Source organism: Thalassophryne amazonica, chromosome 6 (assembly GCF_902500255.1).
Source record: "Thalassophryne amazonica chromosome 6, fThaAma1.1, whole genome shotgun sequence".
In the NCBI taxonomy this organism is placed as follows: Eukaryota; Metazoa; Chordata; class Actinopteri; order Batrachoidiformes; family Batrachoididae; genus Thalassophryne; species Thalassophryne amazonica.
In genome coordinates this window covers 35,538,209-35,545,823 of record NC_047108.1, presented here as the reverse complement: position 1 = coordinate 35,545,823, position 7,615 = coordinate 35,538,209, and the positions used below count along the sequence as shown (strand labels likewise).

General features: G+C 42.7%; 1 protein-coding gene across 2 annotated transcripts in view; it reads left to right on the top strand.

The window, feature by feature from the left end:
- nr1h5 (nuclear receptor subfamily 1, group H, member 5) overlaps window positions 1-7,615 on the top strand; it is a 133,776-nt gene that overhangs the window by 98,913 nt on the left and 27,248 nt on the right. The gene's annotated exons all lie outside the window — the stretch shown is intronic.

The following is a 7,615-nucleotide window of genomic DNA, read 5'->3' as shown; positions in this document are numbered from 1 at the left end:
TAGACCTGCTGGAGCTGCCACCGCTCCCTTCACTCAATGCAGAGAGTGTGTGAACCTCAGCAGGTGAATTAGTCGGCTCAAACACGTCATCTATGCCTAGTAAATGAATGCAGGTATTGTCTTCATGCTAATTCTGTTTTTTGTTTTGTTTTTGTATTTGTGATTTTGTGCTTACATTTGTTGAAATAGATGTCACATTTGAGTTTCACCATGAAGATTCAAATTTGGCTTTATTCATTCAATGTCAAATTTAGTTGCCAACTAGTTGACTTGTCGATGACTAATGGTACCCGACTAGTCAACTCAACCTTAATTTAAACCAGTTTAATGAAGTGTGTGTAATGCCAGTGGAGGATAATTTATTGAGGAGGGTGATGTGAGAAATTGCATCAAAAGCTGCACTCAGGTCAAGGAGGGTGAGAATAGTGAGTAAACCAGAATCAGCTGCCATCAGGTGGTCACTAAGGATTTTTATGAGTGCAGTTTCTGTGTTATGAGGGGGATGGAGAACAAACTGGAACTGTTCATTCAAGTTATTGCGGGATAAATGGGAGTGAAGTTGGATAGCTACTGTTTTTGAAGAATTTTGGAGATGAAAGGCAAATTAGACATAGGATGGAAGTTATTGAAGTTGACAGGATCAGCACCACACTTTTTAAAATATTGGAGTTATTGCAGCTGTTTTGAGTGGTGAGAGAGGAGTGAATGATAAGCAGAGATAAGGGGGCCCAGAGAAGGAGTAAAATAAGTGATATAAGTTAAATGGAACTACAAAAGTATACCAACATACGAGGTCTATTAGAAAAGAAACCGACAGTTTTATTTTTTAAAAAACTATATGGATTTGAATCACGTGTGATTACATCAGCCAAGCTTGAACCCTCGTGGGCATGCGAGAGTTTTTTCACGCCTGTCGGTGACGTCATTTGCCTGTGAGCACGCCTTGTGGAAGGAGTGGTCCAGCCCCCTCGTCGGATTTTCATTGTCTGAGAAGTTGCTGAGAGACTGGCGCTGTGCTTGATCAAAATTTTTTCAAAAACTGTGAGGCACATCCGAGTGGACACCATTAGAGAAATTCAGCTGGTTTTTGGTGTAAATTTTAACGGCTGATGAGAGATTTTGAATTGTTTCTATCGCTGTAAGGACTTCCCACGGAACGGGACGTCGCGCAGCGCTCCGAGGCGACGTCGTCATCCTGTTTCGAGCTGAAAGCTTCCAAATTTAAGCCTCTGTTGACCCAGGACGTCGTGAGAGAACAGAGAAATTTCAGAAGAGGTCGGAATCAGCAGTTTATCCGGACATTCCACTGTTAAAGGAGAGTTTTTTTAATGAAAGACATGCGGACGGATTGGCGCGTCGGCTTGCAGCCAGCGCGGCGCACCCTCCACAGGAAAAACACCTCCGTGTTGATAACCATTTGTAAAATCCAGGCGGCTTTTGGTGGCTTTCAGTTGAGTGAGTATCTGAGAAATTGTTTAACAGCAGGGCATGTTCCAACTTGTCCTTAAGGCTTCCAACGGAGGTGTTTTTCCTGTGGCGGGCGCGCCAATCCGTCCGCACGTCTTTCATTAAAAAAATCTCCTTTAACAGTGGAATGTCCGGATAAACTGCTGATTCCGACCTCTTCTGAAAGTTCTCTGTTCTCTCATGACGTCCTGGGTCAACAGAGGCTTAAATTTGGAAGTTTTCAGCTTGAAACAGGATGACGACTTCGCCTCGGAGCGCTGCGCGATGTCCCGCTCCGTGGAAAGTCCTTACAGCGATAGAAACAATCCAGAATCTCTCATCAGCCGTTACAATTTTCACCGAAAACCAGCTGAATTTCTCGAATGGTGTCCACTCGGATGTGCCCTTACGAGTAGCCAAGGGTGGGCCTGGATGGGCCTGGGCCCGCCTACTTCTCAGCCAGGCCCGCCCCATCCAATAAGAAGGCTGAGTCGACACTCGACAATCACCTGTTGTTGCTTCATTGTATTCCTATGATATGGTATTGCATTAGCACTGAGCGACAATTAATACATTTTGTCAAAAAAATCTGGTTCAGCTTCTGTGATTTTTATTCATTCATTTTCAGAGTACAGTGATCCCTCGCTATAACGCAGTTCACCTTTTGCGGCCTCGCAGTTTCACAGATTTTTTTAGTGCAATTTTGCATGCTTTTTTTTTTAAACGGCGCATTGTGTTCTGCGTCCTTATCAGGCGGGCTGTTCGCGGCACCGGTCGGCATCACCGCGATTGCTCTCACTGCCTCCGATGTGCTTTCTGCGGGCTCAGTAAATGCAACAGCGGGCCACCTCCTCCTGTCTGCTGTGCGGAATTGCGTCAAATCTGGCAACAGGTCCAGAGACTACGCTCGCTGTTTTGATGCAGATGTTGACCGCAGCCGCAGAGCTCCGTGACCACCGAGTGAGGACTTGGATTCTTTGTGGGTCCTGCATCCGTGCCTCCGGAGGCAGTGAGCGAAGGGAGAGCATGCGCATTGTTCTGCGTGTGTCTGTTTATAATCTTCTTGCACAGAAAAAAAAGAGAGTGTACACGGGAGAGAAAAGTGAGAAAATGTTAATGCCTGTTTGAGAAAAGTGTGTAGTGAGGTGTTTTACAGCCTTAAAACATCTAGAATAATTGCAAAGAATAGCGCTGACTACTTTGCGGATTTCGTTTATCGCGGGTTATTTTTGGAACGTAACTCCAGCGATAAACGAGGGAGCACATTTTTTCTCAAATAAATAGTCTTCTGTGGGCCCTCATCACAGTGCCAATAACATGCACTGTCGAACGGCTGTTTTCTACTGTTAAATGGATAAAAACGTCCACCAGAATATCCATGTTGACTGACAGACTGAATGCACTCTCCGTGCTTTCCCTTGAAAGAGAACTGACCGTTGGACTATGATGATGTGATAAGAGAGTTCAACAAAAAACCCTGTCATCTCCTGCTGTAGAATTAAAAGCATTCATCAAATGTAAGTGTGAGACCATTAATTACTTTTTTCTTCTAAATAGGCCTAATTGTTAATATTATATTGCAACTGCCACGAATCATGTTGGTGTCCGTTCTGATGGTTTTTAATTTGGCCGCCGAGCCAACCTGTTTTCATGTTGCGGATATATTTTGAATTTTTATTTTAAAGGACTTTACGTGACTAAGCGTTGCGTTGCTGCTTGCATTGTCCATGGAGTGCTTGTGTCTGACACTTTGCGTCTGTGTAACTGTGCACACAGCATCTGTGCAGTTGGCTGAGATGTGTTCATCATTAAACTTGGAATTCATTTTTAAAACAATGCCTTATTTAAATATCTATTGACGTTTTGGGTTTAGGCCGAGCCAAGTAGGCCACCAGACTTGCACTGAATGTGTGTGGCGCTGCACTGCAGCTTGCATTATCCATGAAGAGTACTTGTGTCTGACATGTCGTGTCTGTGTGCTCACTTTGCCAGTGCTGTAGGTTAAGTGATAACGTTGCTTGCGATGTCCAAACGAGGCATACTTTTTCAAACGGTGTATTATAATACCTACACCTTACCTACAACCCCAAAGGTTGGGCCCGTCTGATTTTTTCTGGGCCCACCCATTTTATGATTTCTGCCTACGCCCCTGGATGTGCCTCACAGTTTTTGAAAAAAGTTTGATCAAGCACAGCGCCAGTCTCTCAGCAACTTCTCAGACAAAGGAATTCTGACGAGGGGGACCACTCCTTCCACAAGGCATGCTCACAGGTGAATGACATCACCGACAGGCATGAAAAAACTCTCGCATGCCCACCAGGGGCGTAGGCAGAAATCACAAAATGGGTGGGCCCAGAAAAAATCAGACGGGCCCAACCTTTGGGGTTGTAGGTAAGGTGTAGGTATTATAATACAAATCACTCAGGATGACTTTCACCATCAAGGATGCCATTTATAAAGGAAAGCTTTACTTCCTTTCAGTGTTTTAATGCCCTGATAGAATGTTTTCAGCTTATCAAGGTGGAGCAGCACAAAAGATGTTGCCAGCAGTATTATTGTGTAAAAGCTGAGTTTTCACCTTTAATTGAACGCTGTTTAATATTTGCTCAACAATTCACTTCAAGTCTAGCGTAGTCAATCTGAAATTGTAACATCTGAAATGACTGAAAAGTATGTTAACTTGAATTCAGTAATATGCTTAAACTAATATTACAATATTTGATAAGTTCCAAAAGATCCAAAACATCCATCAGTGTCATTTTTTTAGTGCATCCAGTCATCCAACTGTCCACAGTTCATAGAAAGTGCTTCTTCTTTTTGAGCCACTGCAGTCTGCTTTTTGAAAATATCATTCCACAGAGACAGCTCTCACTAAAGTGGTGAATGACCTTCTGCTTGCAATGGATTCGGACACTACAGTTCTGGTGTTGTTAGATCTCAGTGCTGTGTTTGATATCGTGGATCATCATATTCTACTTGATAGGCTGGAGAATTATTTTGAGATTACTGGGAGTGCCCTTGCATGGTTGACATCATACCTGAGCAGTCGTTCTCACTGTGTTTTGTACAATAACACTACATGAAATTTGGGGGTTCCACAGGGGTCCATCTTAGGCCCCCTGCTTTCTCCCTTTATATAGCACCCCTTGGGCACATATTGCTGTGTTTTGGGATTACCTTTCACTGCTATGCTGATGATACTCAGTTGTACATGCCGATAAGATCCTTAGAAGATTACCTTGGCATCAGTGAAAAGCTGGATATCTAGCAACTTCCTATTTTTAAACTCTGATAAGACTGAAATGATGGTTCTTGGTCCAGTGAGACATCGGCATGAATTTGACCAGCTAACGTTTAGCCTAGGCTCGTGTGTCATATATCACACTGACAAAGTGAGGAACCTTGGGGTAATTTCTGATCCTACGTTGTTCTTTGACCTACAAATTAGAGACATTACGAGGACTGCTGTCTTCCACCTGCGAAATATAGTGAAGATTCGTCCCATCTTGTCTAGGGCTGATGATGAGACCCTGATTCATGCATTTGTCTCTTCTTGATTGGACTACTGCAATGTTCTATTTTCTGGTTTACCGCAGTCCAGCATTAGGGGTCTCCAACTGTTTCAAAATGCTGCTGCCAGACTTTTGACATGAAGCAGAAAGTTTGTCCATGTTACACCCATTTTGGCATCTCTTCACTGACTTCCTGTTCCTGTGAGATCAGATTTTAAGGTTCTGCTACTAGCCTATAAATTTGTTCACAGACTGACACCTCTCTACCTAGCTGACCTAATTAAAACCTACGTACCAGCCCGGGCTTTGCGTTCTTGGGGTGCAAGGCTACTTTGTGTCCCAAGGGTGAATAAAAGTCTGCGGGTCACAGAGCTTTCTCTTATTGTGCCCTTGTTCTGTGAAATGATCTCCCTGTGTTAGTCCGGCGGCTAAGGGACAAATTTTAGGGGAATCATGCACTTTTATACAAAAGCGCCAAAACTTTATCAGAAGTACTTTATAGTGTCCTGAAGTATATAAGATCGGGAGACATTGAATCCATAAACGTCTACACTCTAAAATCTTGGGTTTAAGAGAATAACCATTTTCAGCCTTCTACAGCATATAATTCATGACAAACTCTTATCCAAATGTCTTTTTAAGTTCATAATATAAACTTGAAGGTTATGAAAAATGTATTGAGGCTAAGTAGGGATGCTTCGAATGTACTTCAGTGTGCTTACACTCTTAGAAAAAGCGTTAATCTAGGGAAAGTGACTAAATATTGTCTAGCTCATTGTGAATATCAGTATAGCTATGCAATATAGCTGTTTGCGAGCATAGGGCAAAGGAAAGATGCTACTCATGCACTCTAACATATTTACACTCTAAAATAACAACAGTGTTTGAACGGAAAGAAATGCTTTTTTATTAATTACAAGAAATCAATTTTGTTTTTATGGCCATAACACCATATTTTTTAACTGAAAACATTGTAAATACCTGGTTGGCAAACTTCCTAGATATGCAGAAATGTTTCATGAATATTTTTAATGAACTACTCTCTACAGCTTTCATGCTAGGAAGATCACAGTGACCTAATTTTATGTCTCAGAGGTAGAGGCCTGTTAAAGATCCCTACAGGCCTGAAATGAGTCCTGTACCTCTTTCCATTTTGAAACATAGCACCTTGCTAATGTATAAGGATGTACGACGATGTATGACGCCGCACGACGGACGATACATGATCACATAAGCTCTGTATAGCTTTGCACTAGTTGCAGTAGCCATTCTCTACAGCTTAACAATGTCCAATCTTGATCACTGGACCCCTACATAATAACCATATGATCGTATTGTCATATGAATAGCAAAATATACACTGTATTATAACCATGCAAACATCCTTTTAAAAAAAGCAGGATACAGGGCTAAAATCAAATGTGTCCTGCTTTGACATGACTTAATATAACCTAAAGAGTCCCTGGACAAAGTTTGGCGCTTTTGTAAAAAATGTGCACGATTCTATCCCTTAACTGCTGGACTATGTCAATAAAACAGTCAGATTCTGTAGAGATTTTCAAGTCCAGACTTAAGACACATTTATTTTCCTTTTGTTATGGCTAGCATACTGGCATAGTATGTTACTAATCTTTTTACTCTTTTAATTAATTTTATTAGGAATTGTTTTTGTAATTTCTGTTGGTAGCTTGGCCCTGTTGGGAAAGTGTAATGACACGGACCCACAACAGGGGGCGTAAATGAATGGACAATAGATGAGCCAAAAATACAACACTTTACTGTTGTGAAGCGTGCACAATGAAATACAGACAAATACAGAATTTGGACAGGGTCAAATGTACTAAGGTGACGTGTGGGCAGGCTCGAGGATAGAAGACGTCTGTCCAGAGAAGAGCCAGATCCCACACGATTTCCACTGCCACCGAACCCGGAGAATACTGGAGCCGCCAAGTTCCGAGTCCCCAGGTGGCCACCGTCTCCGGCTGTCGGATCTGGTACTGCTGGCAGGAAGCAGAAACAGTTATGTGTGGGTGTGTGTACACCCAGCAATACAATCAGCGACAGTTCCTTACTGGTGGGTAAGACACCTCCACCTCCAAAACAGGAACAATAACAATACCAGTAGTACCTACTGAACACGGCTGAGAGTTTTACCTCAAAGGCAAACGATATCTCGGCAGCGGGGTGGAGATGTCTTCCAGCTTATATGGAGTGGCTGAAGAGTTGATGATTGGTGACAGCTGTCACTCTCGGCTGTCCTGTGAGGCGGCAGCGCCCTCTCGTGCCTGAAGCCCACACTCCAGGCAGGGCGCCCTCTGAATGGTGGGCCAGCAGTACCTCCTCTTCAGCGGCCCATACAACAGGCCCAAGCAGAGGGTCACCCCTTTGATTCTGGTCTGCTTGAGGTTTCTTCCTCAGAGGGAGTTTTTCCTTACCATTGTCACCTGTGTGCTTGCTGTGGGGGTTGGTAAGGTTAGACCTTACTTAACATAAAATGAAATAAATTAAATCAAATTAAATTAATTAAATTAAATTCTTCTCCTTCAGTTGTTGATGGATTTGTATTCCAATGGTTTTGTACACTTCATCTAAACAATGTTTAGATTTCTTCCTTACAGAATTTCTGACATTTTAAATTTTAGCCAAAATTTGGACTT